The 21,301-nt window shown below is 40.5% G+C and overlaps 1 long non-coding RNA gene across 1 annotated transcript; it reads left to right on the top strand.

Annotated features, from left to right (window-relative positions):
• Nucleotides 1–291: 291 nt before the first annotated feature.
• Nucleotides 292–3,315, top strand: LOC138741073 (uncharacterized). The gene is made up of 3 exons (XR_011343310.1): nucleotides 292–450; nucleotides 735–854; nucleotides 3,087–3,315. It is a non-coding gene; the product is annotated as an uncharacterized lncRNA (long non-coding RNA).
• The last annotated feature ends 17,986 nt before the right edge of the window (nucleotides 3,316–21,301 follow it).

Below are 21,301 nucleotides of genomic sequence, written 5' to 3'. Positions count from 1 at the left end.
ATTCTTGCATGCTGCAGCCTAAGGAGGCAAGGCTACCTGCCCCTATCTTGCCAATATTTTACAGGAGCACATTTGAGTCTGGCTTCATCATTGTGTGGTATGGTCACAGGGAGAACATGCAAACTTCACACAGGCAGGACCAGAGGTTAGGATTGAACCTGGTCACCGGTGCTGTGAGGCTGTGCCATGATACTGCCCCGCCAAAGCTTGCTTAGTCTGTGTTCAAGCAAGCCAAGTGGCATCACAAAGGTGAGACAACAAACCTCTAGTTCACAATTGAGACCAGTGAAAATGTCAACAGTGAGTGTTTTGCAAATACTGAATCTTAGCTCATTTGCAATTGCCTTTCTAGTATTTGATTTACGGACAAGTGAAGAGAATATTTTTAGAGTTTCTTCGTCCACACTCTTCACTGGTCCTTGATGGATACCCTTGACAGATGTATCTGAGGTATTGAATGCTCATAGTTTTTCTGATTGACTGGAATGCATTGATCAAAGGCCATGGGGGTTTTCAATCTAGTGCCTCAATGTTATGCACATGCTGTCTCGCATCAAAGCCATCAGGATTACATCATTGTGCTTGCAGTTTAAGATTAAGCATTGAAATAAAATCTTCTGTTCTAACCTCAATCAAATCCCATGTGGGGTGGTGTTCCTATTCTTAGACCCTACTTTACTGACCTCTGCCTCAAACACGACAATTAACAAACTCAATCAATTTCCTCCCATCAGGGCTGCGCATCACACAAACAAAACAGCAGCTGGGAAGCTTGCAACTATGAACAGAGGTTTGGAATGGTGTCCAGTGGGGACAAGAGAGCTTCAATTTTGTCTCTTGCCAGCTGACCACAGGTATCCACGCTTTCAACATATTCTTCGAGTTGTTTCTTGTCTCCCTCTGAAATGAGGGTAAAATAACAGCCAGAGTAGAAACCAAACATAAACCAATTTAGAAGGAAAGAAATCATCAAGTTTACCTATTTGCTGGAGGAAATTGATACTTTGAGTTGTCAAATTTAACAATCAGTTTATAAATGTATCCATTAAAATTGAACCGCAGTAGAAAAATAAAACCAATAACATTGGATTCACCTTGTATTTATTGGAATTGTACTCATCCTGAAAAGGAAGTATTTTGTTTTGCTGTTTTTTGAGCTAAGGATCAGCTGGTCTTTGGAGTTCTTTGCCTCTTTCATTGATGCTAGTCCTGTTGCCCAGAATATGGGCTATACAAATTTACAATGAAATTTGTCATCCTACGTAAGTAGGATGGACCAAATAAACTGACATAAAAAGAAGTAACTCACAGTTATACAGCCCAGGATCTTCCTGGAGTTATTGACACACATTTTGAGATGATACTAAGATTGGATGCATTGTGGACAGTGAAGAAGCTTTTCAAAGCTTGCAGAGGGGTCTAGATTGGCTGGAAAAAAATGGAAGATGGAATTTAATGCAGACAAGTGTGAGGTTTTGTATTTTGGAAGGAAACCAGGAAAGGACGCACATGGTGAATGGTAGGGCACTGAGGAGTGCAGTATAACAGAGGGTTCTGGGAGTAAAGATATCTAATTCCATGAAAGTGGTGTCACAGGTAGATAGGGTTGTAAAGAGAGCTTTTGACATACTGATCTTCATAAATCAAAGTATTGAGAATAGGAGTTGGGATATTATGGTAAAGTTATGGAAGACATTGGTGAGGCCAAATTTGGAGTATTGTGTAGAATTTTAATCACCTAACTGCAGGAAAGATATCAATAAGATAGAAAGATTGCAGAGAGGATTTACTAGGATGTTGCCTGGACTTCAGGAACTGAGTTACTGGGAAAAGTTAAACAGGTTAGGACTTTATTCCCTGGAGAGTAGAAGAATGAGGGGGAGATTTGATAGAGGTATTTAGAATTATGAGGGGCATAGACAGAGTAAATGTAGATTGGCTTTTTCCACTGAGGGTAGATGAGATCCAAACCAGAGTGAAAAGGAAAAAGTTTAGGGGGAACAACTTCACACAGAAAGTCATGAAAGTGTGGAACGAGCTGCCAGCCGAAGTGGTGAATTTAACATTTAAAAAGAATTTGGACAGGTTAATGATGGGAGAGGTATGGCGGGCTAAGACATGGGTGCAGGTCAGTGGGAATAGGCAAAAAAAAATGGTTTGGCAAAGACATGAAGGGACCTGTTTCTGTGCTGTAATGTTCTATTGTTCTAAAACAATGGTTTCAAGCTGCTGTGCAACTCCCAGAACAGTGAGGGAAAGTGAAAATTGGGAAGGTGCACCAATCCAGCAACTCCCTCTACTGGACCAAGCATGGCGAGAAATGCACTAACATAGATGTAAATTGGTGTCAGTCTATTTGTCAAGGAAACAATGTGGAGCTTGGTTCCACAATTAGTGTGGCTGCTGCACAGATCCAACCACCTGGACTCGATCCTGACCACCAGTTCTGTCTAGGAGAGGCTGCATTTTTGGGAATTTTCAATGTTCTTCCAGATGCTCCAGTCACATCCCACATCCCAATGGGTGTTTGTTAGATTAATTAGTTAATGCAACTTAGACCTAGTGTAGCTGGCTCTTGAGAGAATTGGCAGTAGGGGCTTCCAATGAATGAAAACAGATTATGAGGAAATAACTGGGAGAATGGGATTATTCTTAGAGATGGTCGAGATATCTAATTCCATGAAAGTGGTGTCACAGGTAGATAGGGTTGTAAAGAGAGCTTTTGACATATTGGTCTTCATAAATCAAAGTATTGAGTATAGGAGTTGGGATGTTATGGTAAAGTTATGGAAGACATTGGTGAGGCCAAATTTGGAGTATTGTGTAGAATTTTAATCACCTAACTGCAGGAAAGATATCAATAAGATAGAAAGATTGCAGAGAGGATTTACTAGGATGTTGCCTGGACTTCAGGAACTGAGTTACTGGGAAAAGTTAAACAGGTTAGGACTTTATTTATGATTTATGATAGGTCGAATAGCTTATTTCTATTTAATAAGTAAATCTAAAGATATAATGTGTCAATATGAATCAATATCAAGAGAACTAGATGTGTATTTAGTATTACATTTCTGCACATGTTACAGATCCAAAAACATCTTACAAAAGACTGAAAGAAAGCCAGCTATTATCCTGAAGTGTGAAATTCACAAGAACTTCCCAATTTGTAATGTTGAATTTAGATTACTGTAATAGGATTTGGTCATCTTCAAGCAATAAAATTATATACAGTGCATTTCTGGTTGATGTGGCAGAGCACTGCAAACATGTCATAACATGAGCCACAGGAGGTTGAATAATTTACTGAGAAAAAATAAACTGAGCGAAAAAAAAAACCTATGAAAGATCACAATTTTTAAAAAAATTGGTGTTTATTGGCAGTCCCTTGCTGAACTGGAACATTGTGGATGTGGAATGAGATGCAAGTCCAATGGGTAAGAATGACAGAATCCTCTCCAGAAAGACATTGGTGAACAAGATGAGTTTTTGCAGCCTTCTGGTTGTTCCATGGTTACGATTACTAAGATTAGCTTTCTGTTTTAATCACAGATTTTATTGTATTACTTGAATTTTGCAGCTGGTGCAATGACATTGGAACCCATATCTTTGGATCAATGGTCCAGAACTCAGTCTGCTCGTAACTTAACCATAGGCTACCGTATCCCTTAGCAATAGGCTACCATATCCCTTTTACCTCCCAATTAAGTTTTGCTAATGTTCTCCCTTATATAGAAGGCATGCAAGTTTCAAATCAACTTGAATAGGGTTTTATGTTTTTCTTTACACATTTTAGTTAATGAAGCTGAATGAATGATCTGTTTCTCTCTGAAATAATCACACTGTCACCACACAAAACGTTTTCCACTGTCATTATCATGCACATATTTATACTTTATGATATAGAAGGAAACTTTTGCACCTCTCATTCATGTCAGCACTCAGGCTAATCCCAAGAATCAGAATCTCCTATTTATTTCCTTGTAGACTCTCTCCTGAGCTCATTGTGATGATAGATTCCACCACCAAACATCAAATTAAATTTACAGCAGCCAGTTATTCTACCAATCAGATTAATCTACTATCAAATGAATCAACTGATCAGTGCTAATAGAATAAATTTGTTTGGTCGATCTATATTGTTGGCAGGGTCAAATCAGGGAACCAGAAACCAACCTGTTGCCCAATCATTAGTTCCTTGTCAAATAGACTGACACTAAATTTCATCTACGTTAGTCCATCTCTAGATTGTTGCCTAGATTGATCCACATCCCAGGTTTCACTTTTTCTCACTGTTCCAAGAGTTGCACAGCAGCTTGGAACCATTGTTTTCTAGAATTGTCTTGAGTTGAACCCTGAATTGATGGTCTGCAATTGTCTGCTTGCTGCAAACTTGTTTGTACCTCATTGGACTGACCCATCCATTGAAGGGTGAGTGGCTCCTGGATCTCTGTGCTGTCTAAGGCAGCCATTCTCAACCTTTTTTTGGTTATGGCCCCCTTGTGACTCTGCTCTCTTCCCTGTGAAGCAGTTGTTTATTCAGTTTCTTCCATAATTCTCTCCAACCGACAACATAGTGATTTCAGTTCATGACCCCTCTTCAATGTGATGTGGTCCTTGGGGGAGGGGGGCTATATGACCCCCACTTAGAATGGCTAGTCTTAATTTAAATTTAGACATACAGCAGGCCATTTCGGCCCATAAGCCCGTGCTGCCAAAATTACACCCAATTAACCTACACCACTGGTACGTTTTGAATGGTGGGAAGAAACCGGAGCACCCCACCGGGGAAATGCAGACATGGGGAGAACATACAAACTCTTACAGACATTGCAGGATTTGAACCCCCGTCCCAATCGCAGGCGCTGTATAGGTGTTGCGCTAACCGCTACGCCAACTACTGTGCTCCCAAAGATACTGACTCTTTGAAAAACACATACCTTGATGTGAGTGACTTGATTTAGTCCCTTCCCATCACCAATGCACACTTGTAGCTCTTAATCATTTCAACTAACTGGATCTGCCTGAATCCAAGCACTGGCGATTCAGCGGTTCACTTCCCCAATATCTCAAAAACCTTTTGTCAGAACCAGGAAAGAATGAACACGTTAGTGTTAAGGCATGGATTATAGATGTAGGTGTTTTCTCACTTTCCCAGTTCTGACAATGGGCCCTCCACAAGCAAAGTTGACTCGGTTTCTCTTTAGCCTGGATTGAGTCGCTGCTGTGTGTTCTGGCAGTTTCAGTTTCACATTTCCAGTTAGATTGATTTTTACCTGACTTTGAGATGTGGATTTGAGCATGACCTTGAAGAGCTGTGGCCTAAAAAGTCGTGTATTTCTTCCTCAACCAGCACATACACAATTAGCTGAATGTCCTCTTTCCATTTCATGTATTCCCTTTATTACAATGACAGATCCTATTACTGGAGGTATCCCTAGCTTTGGCAACCTGTCTGAATGATATTAAACTGCATTGTGGATTCTGAGTCCAAGGGGGGTCCTACCCTCTGAAGCACTGGACCCTGCTGCTGTAAAAAAATCACAGGGTGTGGATAGGAGTGTTAAAGCGAGTTCCCAAATTTGTATCATTTAAACTTCCTTCTGTCCTTGCAATTCCGCCTTCTCACCTGTGAAAGAGGGGTTAATACCGAGCCTCAACTAACTTTCTTGGGTTATCCTGTGCAGTCAGCTCTGTTGGTCGACCAGACTGGAAATAAGAAGCATCCTCTGGAGAAGAAGATTGAGCATCGCAGTGGAGGGTGGGGTGGTGCAAGATACTCAGAGACTGCTTCTCAGGGTGTTAGTTTCCTCCCACAGTCCCTGGGAAGCAATTGCAAAGGTCCAGGCCTTGTACAACTTGGGTAACCCTTTAGGAACAAAATGACCAGAAGAGCAAAGATCTGCAAGTAGCAGGGATTGGGGTGGGGGTTATGGTAAAGGTTTGTCTCCTGCTTGTGTCTAATATAAATTCTAAAATAAAATGAATGTTAAAATCTGTAAAATACGAATGTTTTATACTATGCTTCTCTGAGTGATGAAGAATTGTGTGGGATCCTGATGTATTTGCTCATTTGCTCAATTAGGTCAAGGAGAAATGGTTTATATCAAGTGCTTGATTTCCATGGAGCCACAGTAAAATGTGTCATTGAGCGATGATTGATGGAGAGAGATGTAAACTTCTATTTCACACTCCAGAAGTAATTAATGCCACATGCAAAAAAAATAAATGTATTACATCTCACACACCACCAAGCCCAATTCCACCAGTAATGAACTACTGTATAACACTCTAAAATGACAAAGAAAGCTTGCAATAGCTTCTTGAAATGACTGCCTCTTTTCTCACTGACTAGAAGGTGTAGACCAGTGGTTCTCAAACTTTTCTTTCCACTCACATACCATGTTAAGTAAACCATATGCCATCGGTGCTGTGTGATTAGTAAGGGGTTGCTTAAGGTGGGATGTGAGTGGGGAGGGAGGGTTAAGAATTACTGCTCTAGACCCCTTTGTTTCTGAAATATTTTGCTTGAGGAAAAATTGTCATTTCCTTTGGAGTTATGAAACCCTGCACATAAGGAGTGAAATTAGGTACAGTTAAATCAGTGGTTTTCAAACTTTTTCTTTCCACCCACATCCCACCTTAAGCAATCCCTTACTAATCACAGAGCACCGACGGCATAGGGAAAACTTAAAGTGGAGTGTGAGTGGAAATAAAAAGGTTGAGAAGCACTGGTATAGACACACCATTTGATGCACAGCACAGCAGGAACAACAAGTGCAGCTTCTCTTATGGACAAACATGGAAATTACACTGCAGTTCAATCCTGATATCATCAATAATTGTAGATTTTGCCAATGAAGAAAGCCATCCACTGTACAAAGCATCAAAACAGAACTTGGATTAATTACTCTGAAACAAACAAGCATATGACCTTGAAATAGAGAAGAACAGCGATTCTCATGTTTTCGCCATCATCTCAGAAAAACACAACCAAGTTCCTCATGGTAAACTGATCCAGAAGATGCAGTGGCATGGGATCCTCAATGAGTTGATAGTTGGATACTGAATTGGCTTGCCCATAGCAGGTAGCGGTGGAAGGGTGTTATTCGGGCTGGAGGTCTATGATCAGTAGTGATCTACAGTGTTTGGTGTTAGGACCGCTGTAGTTCGTGATATGCTCAAGTGAGTTTAATGAAAAAGTAGGCAGATGGCTCAATAAGTGTGCAGATGATACAAAGGTAGGTGGAATTATGAGCAGTGGAGAGGAATACAACAGAGCCAGTTACAGATATGGGCAGAGAAATGGCAGTTTAATTCAGACAAGTGTGAATTACTGCATTTTGGGAGGACAAATGTTAGGGGAATGTAAACAGTTTGGCAAAGTTCTTAAAGCATTGATATTTAGAGAGATCTGAGGGTCCAGGCCTATAGCTCCTTGAAACTGGCCACAGAAATAGATTAGGTGGTAAAGAAGGTGTGCGGTATACTTTGGCTTCATTGAGTGGGGGGATTGTGTGTAAAAGTAGGAAGGTCATGTCACAGCCATCTAAAACTTTGGTTAGGTTGCATTTGCAATACTGCATGCAATTCTGCTCACTCCATTACAAGAAGAATGGACGTTCTGTTCTCACTGCTTCCATCAGGAAAGAGGTGTAGGTGTCACAAGACCCGTACCACCAGGTTCAGGAATAGCTGTTCCTCCTCAATGATAAACTCAATGAGAGACTCATTTAAGGACTCGTTCTTGTGCACTTTATTGATTTTCATTTTTATTCTCTCTGTATTGCAGTTTGTTTACATTCGATATCTGTTTACAATTCTTTCTTTGTTTACATGTGTTCGGTGTGTGAGCTCTTTTTGCACTACAAATTAGTGGTAATTCTGCCACGCCCACAGGAAAAAGGAATCTCAGGGTTGAAATCTGTAAGATTTACCAGGAATGTTGCCAGATTGGAAGGAATGAGCTATAGGAAGAGGTTGGACAAACTTGCTTTCTCCGGAGTATAGGAAGCTGAGGGCATCCTGACAGAAGTCTATAAAATCACGAAAGGCATTAGTCAGAATCTTTTCTCTTCGGGTAAAAGTGTCACCCATCAGAGGACGTGCATTTAAAGTGAGGGGAGAAAAGTTCAAAGGAGATGTGCAGGACAAACATTTTACACAGAGAATGGTAGGTGGAATCAGATACCTCGGTAACATTTAAGAGGCTTCTGGATAGACACGTGAAGGGGATGGAGGGATATCTATCAAGTTCAAGCAGCAGAGTTCCAGTTTGATGTGGACATCTTGTACAGCACAGACACGTGGGCCAAAGGGCCTGCTCCTTCACTGCAGTGTTCTGCATTCTGATATAACTGTAATGAAGCTCCACATTCCAACCTATCCTTGGAAATCTTTCACTCCTCGTCTTAACTGCTTTTAAAAAAATCTTTAAAATGTTTCTACCAGATAAATGATGCTGGTATCTCATAATGTAAAGAAATCTGAAAAATATGAAATTGTTATTTGGATCAGTGTTTTAGAATTAATGCTGTGTAAATGCTTTTTCAAATGACTCAATGCTGTCTTTTGTCAATAAAAATCTCTTTCTGCCTGCAAGGGTTGCCACATACTTTCCAAGCTCATTCTTTAACAATAAGTCTTGTGCTGCTGGAGAATAGATACTTTGATGAAATGAGGGAATCACTGAACAGGATAAATGCATACCCTGTCAAAACTCAAACTCACACATCATTACTGAAAATTACATCTACACAAGTCTTGTCTAAACCATTTTTAAAAAATCATCCAGAGTAAAGTTTTGGAGATGTATTGTGGAACAGCAATTTTCATCTTAGTAACAATCTTCAATATTATCACCTTTATAGGGTAATGTTTGCTTTTCCTTTTTATAACCTGGTGGAGCAGATCATCCAATCATTTACCTTATTGTAGGGTGTTTATTTAGCAACAGGCCAGATGATGAAAATGAGAGCACACGAGAAGAGGCTGAGATGAGGACAATTCTTCCACTGCACCATAACTGTAACCTCCCACAAGAAAACAAATTTTGTGACACATGTTCACGACAATAAACCTGATTCTGATAAATATTTTATTATAATAGTCATTGGGAAATGACCAAGAAACTCTTTTTGAGTTTGATTAATTCCCTGACAACCTTTTATTATGCTATCCTTTCTGTCCTCCACTGCAGTGGGGTCATTGTGGTATATGGCAATAGTCGTTACTCTGGTGTCGATAGGCACTTGAATTTCCAACCCAGGTCACGATGCAGTCAGTATATTTTCCACAGTGCCCCTGCAGAAGTTCGAAAGAGTTTTTTTTAAAGCACTCGCCGCTGGCCCTCAACTCATTGCATGCCAGGACAATTTCTGCTGACTGTCTTTACGGTATGAAATAGTACCTCATTGGAACATTTTGATTGCTGTCACCAAATTAGAATAACATTTTTAATATTGAACACTTTGACATTGATCAAACCTAAATGTTTAATGAGATCTGATGAATGAACATCATGAAGCAATAACTGGAAATTCTACAGAGTGGATCTTATCAAATCTGTTGTGAAGAAGAGCAGGAATTCTTTCACTACATAATGATTAATTATCTATTTACATTAGTTGGTAATTATGGTACTGCTTGTGCAGTACAAATTTGATACCTTCTCTGCATCAGAAGTGCTCAGTTGGAAATAAGGCATATTGTGAGTTTTGAATTATAGTGGATTATTGCAATTGGAAAACGAACAAACATTGTGAATTCTGATCTGCCTGTTGCTTTGGGTCTGAAGAATTTAACGGAAAAGGTTCCATTATTGTCTCAGATATGTAAACCGGAACACTTGAGGTTTTAACTTTACCCATCATAAGGAAGACAGAGAGTTGCCACTTTGCACTTTACCTAGCGCCCCTTACAGAAATGAGGCTCCAGTGATGAACAAACTCGCGACCCCTGGTTTACAAGACCAGTGCTCTAACCACTGAGCCATCGGAACCACATATATAAATGTATAGCTGAAGAATATGGATTCAAGGAAATCTGGCGTGCCTGTTTTGAAGTTCAAATTCAACTTATCAAATGTAATCTCCATTCTTTTTATACATATTTGTGTTTGTGAGATTAGCAGACATTAAAACCTTTTGAATATTTGTTTTACAAATAGCTCTATGTTAAAGTACCAACTAAATTGTTTTGTATAATTTTATCAGTTTGCACTTACTCACCAAAAGTGGACTAGATATTTTGATTAAATAGGCCTGCTTCAAAATTCATCCCTAGTCACTAATGCTAAACCCACTGTTACGTTAATGAAATTCCTTCCAATAACTATATTAGTCAAGGATGAAGTTTTGAAGAGCAGTTTTTGGTAATACTCATTCCTTCATTGGTAACACTTAATTTCAATACAAATATGTCAAAATACCTCTTTTGAATAACTCAAAATATTTAGTAGTGGAATTTCTAAGAATAGTTACGTTCAAACTTGCTGCCTTTGCTAATTCAGGAACGATTTAGTATGAGTTATGAAAGAAATGAATTTGAATAGTTAAGCAGCTAACACAGATATAGAAACACTTGGTGCCCAAATTAAAGACTATTCTCTGCTCCTAAATGGGTGGCACGGTTAGTGTAGTGGTTAGCGCGACACTTTTACAGCATCTGCCACTCAGGTTCAGGTTTGGAACTGTCTGTAAGAGTTTGTACATTCTCCCTATATCTGCATGGGTTTTCTTCAAGTGTTCCGGTTTATTCCTACCCTCCAAAACATACAGGGTTTTAGGTTAATTTGGGTATAATTGGGCGGCTTGGGTTTAGATGGCTGAAATCGACTTCTACCACGCTGTAAATAAAATCTAAATCGTCGATTGCACCTAAAGCAAAATCTCTTGGCCATGAATGTGTCAGTAGTGCTGTTTTCCTATGGGGATCTTACACTTCTGACCGTCAAGGAGGTTACTGTCATATGATCTCTGCAGATTGTTCACTTTCTCAAGATGGAAGTAAAGCTTTGCATTCCACTATCTTAAACAACCTTAAAGTCTCCTCCAGCTTCTCATTATTTGCTTAAAGTTTTAACTGCCAATTTATGAGAAGACAGAACAAGGTCCATCATTTTGCAGTTCTGTTTTATTGTTCTTTAATCTTCAATGTCTGATCTCCTATTACACCAAACCCCTCTATCTGAGGCACCTTTATATGGTGCTTTGGTTCAGAAAATGCAGAAAGAAACCACTTCCATGTTTTACTTGCAAATTTTGCTGTTTGTGGCTGGGCATATGCGCAGATTACCAACATTATAACAGTATTTTTAAAATATTTTGTTAGTTCCAAAATGGTGGAGAGTTTTCTGAGGTTTTGGAAAGCACTGTAATAAAAATAAGTTAATTCATCTTTCCTGGGCAAATATCTTCCTACATTTCCCCTCTGGTTAAAGTCTCTCCTATAAAAGCCTTACATAAAGGAGACATTCTCTCTTTCTTTTTCAATCTTTTTTATTGTTTTTTTATAATAAATATAGTACAATGAAGAAAATATAATATCACATATTTATATCTTCTTCTTTCTTTGGCTTGGCTTCGCGGACGAAGATTTATGGAGGGGGTAAAAGTCCACGTCAGCTGCAGGCTCGTTTGTGGCTGACAAGTCCGATGCGGGACAGGCAGACACGGTTGCAGCAGCTGCAGGGGAAAATTGGTTGGTTGGGGTTGAGTGTTGGGTTTTTCCTCCTTTGCCTTTTGTCAGTGAGGTGGGCTCTGCGGTCTTCTTCAAAGGAGGTTGCTGCCCGCCAAACTGTGAGGCGCCAAGATGCACGGTTTGAGGCGATATCAGCCCACTGGCGGTGGTCAATGTGGCAGGCACCAAGAGATTTCTTTAGGCAGTCCTTGTACCTTTTCTTTGGTGCACCTCTGTCACGGTGGCCAGTGGAGAGCTCGCCATATAACACGATCTTGGGAAGGCGATGGTCCTCCATTCTGGAGATGTGACCCATCCAGCGCAGCTGGATCTTCAGTAGCGTGGACTCGATGCTGTCGACCTCTGCCATCTCGAGTACTTCGACGTTAGGGATGAAAGCGCTCCAATGGATGTTGAGGATGGAGCGGAGACAACGCTGGTGGAAGCGTTCTAGGAGCCTTAGGTGATGCCGGTAGAGGACCCATGATTTGGAGCCGAATATTTATATATATATATATATTAAGATCAAACAGTATAAACTCATTCCCCCCGCCCTCCACTGCACTGCATGAAGACAGAAAATACATCAAAAATATATATATTAAAAAAAATACACAACTTGCTCTATTAAAAAAAAGAAAACTAACCCAAAAAAAAAATCTGAGCAGCTTATCTTGAGGGTTACATATATTTTGTAGCTTTTGATTCATACCATGAATCAAAAAACAAAGGTAAGACTATATCTCATCTGGAAGAGTGAGTGCATCTAATCACCTTAAAAACATTTACATCAAAGGTTGCCATGTATCTTCATATTTCTCCAATTAATCAAATGCATGATATCTAATTTTTTTTCTTGAACTACATAATAAGAGAGAGCCATTGAAACACTATGCCCTTTCATGCCAAGCCTCCTGCAGGCCAGCTATAAGCGAGGTGATAAAAATATAAACACCTTTCATGGAGCAGCCCTAAAAGGCTGCGCTTGCGTCGCATTCATGTTGAGCGGCGCCTCGTAGCACCCTCTGGAGCTGATGGAGGTGGGGTGATTGGTGCCATAGCGCCACCTGTCATAAATATGCAGCAGAGCAATGGCCATCTTCCCTATGCATAATTCCCCCACGTGTTTCATAGAACAGTTTCTGCTGCATGGGGGATTATGGGTAGGGAAGATAGCCATTGTTCTGCTGCATTTTGAGCCGTTGTTGATTGGCCCCGAAGGCCGAAGTAGCCAGGTGAGATGCTGGTGTGGACAGGGGGCTGTCACGCTCTGCACATGCTTCCCCCTGACGGCCCCCGCCCTAATGGCTCCTGCCTTGGTGGCCCATGCCCTGACGGCTCCTGTCTGCCACCCTTGACCTATTGGCTCCCACTGATCTCCCCTGCCCTGATGGCCCCCGCTGGCCGTGACATCATTAGCCCACCCTAGCCAGTTGCTTGCAGTGGCATTACATTCATGCACGGTGGTGGAGTGCAGCGCTCTCACCAAGAGGAATTGCGGTCAGTGATTTGGAACCGGCCATGGCACATTCATAGTCGGAGAATTTCCACCTTTACAACAGAATTTTTTACTGAATGAAAGGACCTACTGTTGGAGGTCTAAAGTCTTTGTATTTGAATAAGATGACTCTTCTATACAACAATGTAAAGAAGGCCACAAGTCTCGTCAGTTACACCAAAATGAGCAGATATTGGATTGGTCGAAGGTCCACCTGATATATAGTTCAAAAGATATTAAGAATTTATTTCCAACAGATTTCTAAGGATGGATAAGACCAGTGTAGACCAGATTTGCATTTGTTACAAGTAGGGTTAATATTAGAAAAGATACAAGCCATCTTATCATGATGCAACACTTTGAATTAGATTAATGAATGTTGATTAGCATATTCAAGACTTTTAGGGAAAATTCAAATTTTGTTTCCCTTTGAATAAAGTTCCTGCTTTAAACGGATTACACTTTTCTGGGTTTTTTTTTTGCTTAGTCTACTGAATGGAAGCAACACAAGTGTCGCTGTCCTGTACCGCTCAAATGAGATGGCATTCAACTTCAAGTATAGAGTGAGAAGTGTTCTTCTACAAGCAATACAACAAGTCAACTCAAGGTGAACACTATGATATGAAATAGAATCTGAATTACACCAGTAGACAATCACAATGAAATAATCAATTAGTACAGGACATTTCAAGGACAGTATGATATCACTCTTGTGAGGTTCATTCAGGATCCTTGACGGCAGAAGGGTAAAGAATTGTCTTTACACATGTGGCTGCTCTATTTCTCACTCATCAACCTACTTTCTGATGGGAGAAGGAGGAGGAGGAGAGGGTCTGTCCAGGGTAGTTGGCTGCCTTTGCTAAGCAGCTGGAGGGAGGGAGGTTGCCATTATGTTCTGAGCCTCATTCACTACCTTCAGAAGCAGCTTCTGATCTTCGGTAAAACATCTTGCCTATATTGCCTTGCTTGGTGCCTCCAGCTCATAAGCTTTGAGAACTTCCTTGTCTTTTTTTTGGTGATAGTTGCTTGTGCAAACCTTCGGGTTAATCTAATCACTCATCCTTTACACTCCTTTGGTGCTGCCCGAGCCTCCTGGAGCTCTGGAAGGTTACAATATCATTGATAAACATGGAATTTAACCAATGTAATGTGATTAATATAAAATGAGAGTTTATTGCAGCTGTTATTTTCCCTTTAAATTCATTTACACTACAGTCCAGCACTAGTGTGGTGGTTTAGATTTAAATTTAACAAAAAGGAAGAGTTCTTGGTTTCATTTGCAGGAACTTAATACCTGTTTTAGTGTCAAACAAAAGTCACTGCTGCTGAGTTCCTCCAGCATTCTTGTCTTTTAACAAAAGTCACATACTCACTGTATGGCTGATTCTATGCATGCAAGTGCCAATATCCCCTCGCGTACAAACCAGAGGCTGGTAACCAAGTAGTTATGTTCTCCTGCTCGCTGTGAAGGTCCTGCCCTCAGCCTAATTACATTTGGGCACACAATCCCTGCCAGCGTGGCCCTGTTGAAATGCAGACTTTGTCAACCAGTTGCTGCGCTACTGATGTATACAGTAAGCTGAGTGATGTTGGAGCTATCCAGCCAGACTATTCTGTAACCGGGCAACTCCAAACTGATGCTCCTGGAATCTGCTTGTGAGATTGTGCCTCATGTTCAAGGCTCTTTGCAGAGGTTGATTTGTGCCGCTGACTTAACTCTGGTCCTTTTTGTCCTGATACCAAAAGCAAAATTAACCAATTTCTGGAAACAGAATGAATTAGGTTTTTGCAGTTGACATTTTAGAGTAATAATTGACCATAATTTCAGTGGCAGGCTCCTTTTTGTGGCGTATTGCACAATGGAAGTTCACTTCCAGATCTAGGGATTATAAAGATGGTCACAATCCTTTCGGATTGGTAGAACCCAATTCTACTGGTTCCTGAAAATAATTAAAATTAACCTGCTAATGAAGCAGCCAATTTTTGTGTAAGTGGCTTTCCAGAACATTTTTTAAAATTTAGAAATATAGCACGGTAACAGGCTCTTCCGACCCATGTCCTCACTGACCAAATACAATCCTGTGAAAAATTAACCTAATAATCCCATAATTCTTTGAAAAGTGGGCGGAAACTGGAGGGCCCAGAGGAAACCCATGCAGACATGGGGAGAATGTACAAATTCCTTAGACTGTCAGATTCGGTGTTGGGAAGAGTATCAGGTTTGGAGGATTCACAGAGAGAGACAAGTCTGGACAAGTGTCTCAATCACATGTAGGACATGGGAAACAAACAGGAGAACATTAGATGGTACTTGATCACCATTTCACTTAAGCAACAATATAGACATTCACCTTAGACCTAAATTGGACCCCGACAATATACTCAACACGCTCACACACTTGAGTACATCCACTATAAACAGGGACTTTTATATACACCTGGTTCCCTGCACCAACACAGGTGCAGCTCTCTGCAATTATTGATCTATCGCAATTCTACTGCTCAGCTTCAGTGTAGGTCACACCTTACTCTTCACACTTCCAGTGATCTCCTCAGTTGTGATCTGGCATGGAGCAATGTCCAGCCAGTGGTGGATTAACTACCACCCAGGCCCTGGGCTGAGCTTTAGTAAGGCCCCCCCCCGACCTAGCCTCCTAGCCTCATGGCCCTAACCCTTCATTGAATAGAGTAAAGAGTGGAGAAGGAGGAGGAGAATTCTAATGCCCTGGTTGAGAGTCTTGACCTGAAACGTCACCTGTCCCTCTGCCGCTGAGCTGACTTCTTCTCTGCTCTGGAAGTAGTTGGCCACCAGGTTCTGATGCAATCGACACAGTGGCAGGACAGGCCGGCTCCCTGCACCATCTCCCCCGTTATTACACACTACCCCTGCACTCCAGTCCATAGCCTCTGGGCACAAGTAGCAGCATGTAATACATAGAGATCATGGCTGCGAATCAAGAGTCCAACCGGGCTAACGACCCCTAGCCAGAATCACCTGCCATTTTATAGCGGGTGGGGTGGCACATGGCTCCTGAGGGACCACGGAGACCACCACCATCGCCACCCATAACAGAGGCACCCACTTCGGGATGCAGCTGCAGCTCGATTCCGACGGTGTGGCAGTACTCACCTTGTTCTAGGTCTGATCTGTTGAAGGTCAACAGTTTACATGGCTATTGTGACTATGGTGTTTATTCTCAAGGTAACATTTGCTACTAATCTCTATTTGCATCATTGGCTGAATGATGCTACCACCCCTGCACCCCCAACGTCTACTTTCATTGGTCGTATGTCATGCTCTCTGTGCAGATGCCAGCGCTTCATTGGTCTATCGAGTGATCAATCAAGTCACAGATGGGCCCCCTTACCTTCCCGGCTCCCTTACCTTCTGAGCCCCTTGGCTTCAGCCTACTCAACCTAATGGGTAATCTGCCACTGTGTCCAGGGGTTGGAGCACGAGACAGAGAGCAAAAAATATGCTATGTATCGAAGTCTTGTGTAGTTCTGATCTGGACGCCTAATCCAAGTTTAATTTAAACAACCCAACGACAGGTGTGCACTAATGTGTGGCTGGTGTCCAACCTTGATAGATAGGTGATGTGACTTCTGAACAAGCTTCAGACAGAGAGGACACAAGACCACCTGCAATGCACACACTCCAGACAGGCAGGGAGGCCGCGTTTCCTCCACACACACCTGCTAACCCCATAATTCTTTTAAATGTGGGGAAAAAACCCATGCAGAAACGGGGAGAATGTACGAGCTCCTTAGAGCGCGGGATTTGAACCCAGCTCGCTGGTGCTGTAATAGCATGGTGCTAACCACTACACGAACCATGCCAATATCCTGTAACTTTCCTTGATATTTGGAAAGTTTCTTTCCTACTGTTTATCAGACACTTATATGGATGTCTCACTGGTAAAAGATGACACCCTGCACTGTTTTAATTGCATATTTTTCTATACCCTGCCTTTTGTTAAGATTAAGGTAGAACTGACATTTCATTATTAACTCCAAAAGAAAGTAAAATACTTTCTATTTTTAAAAAATTTTAAGTAGATTTGTGGAAGAATTACAATTAACATAAATTTCATTTTTTTTGTAGCCAGAGATTTTGCTGAGCAACAATCTCAGCTTTAATATGCCATTTAAAAACTCCCTCTCATCTCATGCAATAACAAAATTTTCAGGGTATTTTAGGATGGAATTGGTTTATAAATAAATACATTACGATCTTTTCAATTTAATTGAATTCCCCTGATTCTATGAGTGAAGGTACAACATCAGCACAGCTCATGGAGGAGAACAATTTGAGATTTCTACACTGGCCATTTCATCTGAGGAAAGTCTAAGTTTATCATTATTTTCTTGATGTAATAAAGCTGATAGTTTCAGTGTTATTATTGCCACCAAAATTCTGCCCATTATCGCAGAGCTACCATTTCACAGATGTCTCAACATCCTATTGTCAGACACTTGTTGCGTTCGGGTAGCCAGCAACCTGAACCATTCATTAGAAGTGAATTAAGAAATTAATTTAGTATTTTAGCATTCATCACTGATTCAATTGAGAGCTTCTGGAAGGGACTATCTGCCTTCTCTGCACCTCATGCTGACATGCACCATGACCTCAATTTCCCAGCAGCCTTGTTCTTGAACCGGGCCCTTTTCTGATTCATATGTAGAGATCAGCCTATTAATTTCCTAAATGTTTTAATAACCTTTGGTGAATGAGGATAAAATCTATTTCTTTTTAACAGTGATAACATTTGCTTCTCGCTTGTCATACGCCTTGTGAAAAGTCATGTGATATAACTTGGGAAAAGTTGCACATGTAGGTCCTCATCACTGCCCATTTATAACCTTCCGTTGCTGTAGCAACATTTGGATTCGTGCTGTTATCAGGTGATTATTACTGTGCACAAGACTCTCTGAGGTCTGTACTGTAGCCATCAGCAGAAGGTGTTGTTCTGAGCAGATGTTTTCCATATTTCTGTTAATTTGAAGAACTCTCCCCTCACCGTGGACCATTTATAGAGTCATTTGTTCACACTAAATGGAAACTTGAAATAAAATTGAACTGTTACATGCTTAGCATATTACTGTTATCTGTAGATAACTACCTCAGAATAGCTGAGGCGGCTGGAAATACTTGCAGTTAAAAATTCTGTAATTATTATTTCTCCTTTCATTTTTGGTAATGTAATGAGAAGTAAAACCAGATGTGGACTAAATACTGCACCAGGATTACTGCTTCACAATAAAGAATTTCCCAGACTGGCATAGAGTACACTACTTTGGTCATCACGGAGCATCCTAATTTCCCCTTTAATTTTCCCCAGTAATATATTCTCCCCACATTCCCCTCAGGGCCTACCTTTCAGTTGCATGCCAGGGTCAATTTAGAGTGGCGAATTAACCCACCAAACTGTGCCATTTGGGCTCTGGGAACAAATCAGAGGCTGGGGGAAAAATGATCAAAAGCATGATGTGCAAGCTGCACACAAACAGTATTGGGTCAGGATTGTACCCAGGTCACTGGAACTGCAAGACAGCCCCTTTACCAGCTATATGACTTTGGTACCCATTTATGCAATACTGCCAGTCTTGTATCTCTTCTCTGTATTGCTTCATTGTTTTAATAAAGGTCAGTTAATTTGGCAATGGAATAAATGAGTGAACGTGAAAAAGGAATGATCTTTTTATAGCACACCCAGAGATGTGTTGTCACCTTTGTAATAGAAGTCAGAAATAATGATGGGCAGTGAGTAGCAAGATTGAGACCCAGTTCTGATGAGTGAACAGCAAGAGCTTTAGAAGTCAGAGTGTTTGGAGGTTGACTTGCTTGTGCAGACATCTCATCCTCTTGTTGCTCCTTTTTTCTTTCTTTTTCAATCTTTTTCATTGGTTTTTCTAATAAATACAGTATAATGAAGAAAAGGGAATGAAACTGAAAATAGAGCATGACAAATGTGTAAATGCATAAACTTGGTCCTCCCTCCACTGCACTGGATGAAGAAAGAAAAGACATTATATATATATCTTTCTTTGGCTTGGCTTCGCGGACGAAGATTTATGGAGGGGGTAAAAAGTCCACGTCAGCTGCAGGCTCGTTTGTGACTGACAAGTCCGATGCGGGACAGGCAGACACGGTTGCAGCGGTTGCAGGGGAAAATTGGTGGGTTGGGGTTGGGTGTTGGGTTTTTCCTCCTTTGCCTTTTGTCAGTGAGGTGGGCTCTGTGGTCTTCTTCAAAGGAGGTTGCTGCCCACCAAACTGTGAGGCGCCAAGATGCACGGTTTGAGGCGGTGTCAGCCCACTGGCGGTGGTCAATGGGGCAGGCACCAAGAGATTTCTTTAGGCAGTCCTTGTACCTTTTCTTTGGTGCACCTCTGTCCAAACCCCAGCTAACCTACTCTATTAAAAAAAAACTAACAAAAAAAAACATTGCAGCAGCTTATCCTGAGAGTTACATACATCTTGTAGCTTTTGATTCATACCATGAATCAAAAAAAAAGGTAAGTCTATATCTCATCTGGAAGATTGAGTGCATCTAATCACATTAAAAACATTTACAACAAATGAAAATAAGACATAAAAGGTCACCATGTATCTTCAAATTTCACCAATGAATCAAATGCATGATATCTAATTTTTTTCTGAGCTTAAACAGGACATAATATGAGAAAATAATTGAAACACTGTTGGAGACTAGAGTCTTTTCATTTGAATAATACGGCTCTTCTAGCCAACCATGTAGAGAAGGCCACAACCCGTTGTGCAGGTACAGAAAAACATCCTAAATCTGGTTCAGAAACCCCAAAAAGGGCAGTTATTGGATTGGTTGTTTCTCCACCTGAAATACAGTTTAAAAGATATTAAAATTTTCTTTCCAATAGTTTTCTGATGGGCGAGACCAAAATATATGTGTCAATGTAGCAATATCGGATTTGCATCTGTCACAAGTAGGGTTAATATTAGAAAAGATACAAGCCATCTTATCTTTGGGCATGTGAACACAATGCACCACTTTGAATTGGATTAATGAATGTCGAGCACATATTGAAGATGTATTCACCAGTTTAAGAATCTTGTCCCATAGATCCACCGATAAGGGTCTTGCAAGTTCTAATTCCCAAGCCTTTTTAATATTATCATGAAATACTGGTGGTAATTTCAATAATCTATCATATATAATTCCAATTAATCCTTTTTTAGAAGGATTCAATTGAAATATATTATCAACTAGATCTGGTGGATATACAAATGGAAAGTTCGGTAATATGGTATTTTAGAAATTTCTAATCTGTAAATATCTAAAAAAATGAATATTTGGTAAGTCATATTTACTTGCCAGCTGTTCAAAAGACATTAAACAACCTTCCTTAAATAAATTTGAAAAATAAACAATACCATTGATTTTTCATGTAGAGAAGTATTGATGCTCGAAAAAATAATTATGAGAAAAATTGCACTAGATAAAATAAATTTTTAAAATTAAAACACTTCCTAAATTGGAACCAGATTCACAGTATGTGTTTGCATATTGAATTAGATAGATCCTTATTGATCTTGAAAAGGCTAAATGGAAAAGAGGTACCCAATAAAGAGGCCACTGAATGTTGCTGTATAGATTTCAATTCTAAATCTGTCCATAATGGATGATCCAAATTGTCAGAATAAACAATCCAAAAAGTTAGATAACAAATATTAACAGGCTGCTGTTAATCTTGGTTGAGTAGAGATCATGCATTTGGGAGGTGCTGTTGGAGTGGCCAGGCCGAGTAAATGCTTTGAACTAAACAACATTAAAGGCCATTTAATATATGAAACACACTGCAGTGCCCATGCACTGGTAAATAAAATAAATGTCTACTGTGGAGTTTTATCCAGGTGATCTGGATTCCTCCCACATCCTAAAGATGTGAACATTGATAAGGTAATTGCCCTTTGTAAGTTGCCTCACATGTGAAGGGAAGTGGTAGAATCTGGGAATGATTGGTGGGAATGTGGGGAGAATAATTTGGGATTCGCGTTGGATTAGTGTAAATGAGTGGTGGTCTCAGTGGACCAAAGGCCCCTTTCCACGTTATCGTCCCCCTGCAAACTCTGGGAAATTTACAGTTGGC

Source organism: Narcine bancroftii, chromosome 8 (genome assembly GCF_036971445.1).
Source record: "Narcine bancroftii isolate sNarBan1 chromosome 8, sNarBan1.hap1, whole genome shotgun sequence".
In the NCBI taxonomy this organism is placed as follows: domain Eukaryota; kingdom Metazoa; phylum Chordata; class Chondrichthyes; order Torpediniformes; family Narcinidae; genus Narcine; species Narcine bancroftii.
The sequence above is the reverse complement of the archived record's forward strand: the minus strand, read 5'-3'. Positions and strand labels throughout refer to the sequence as shown.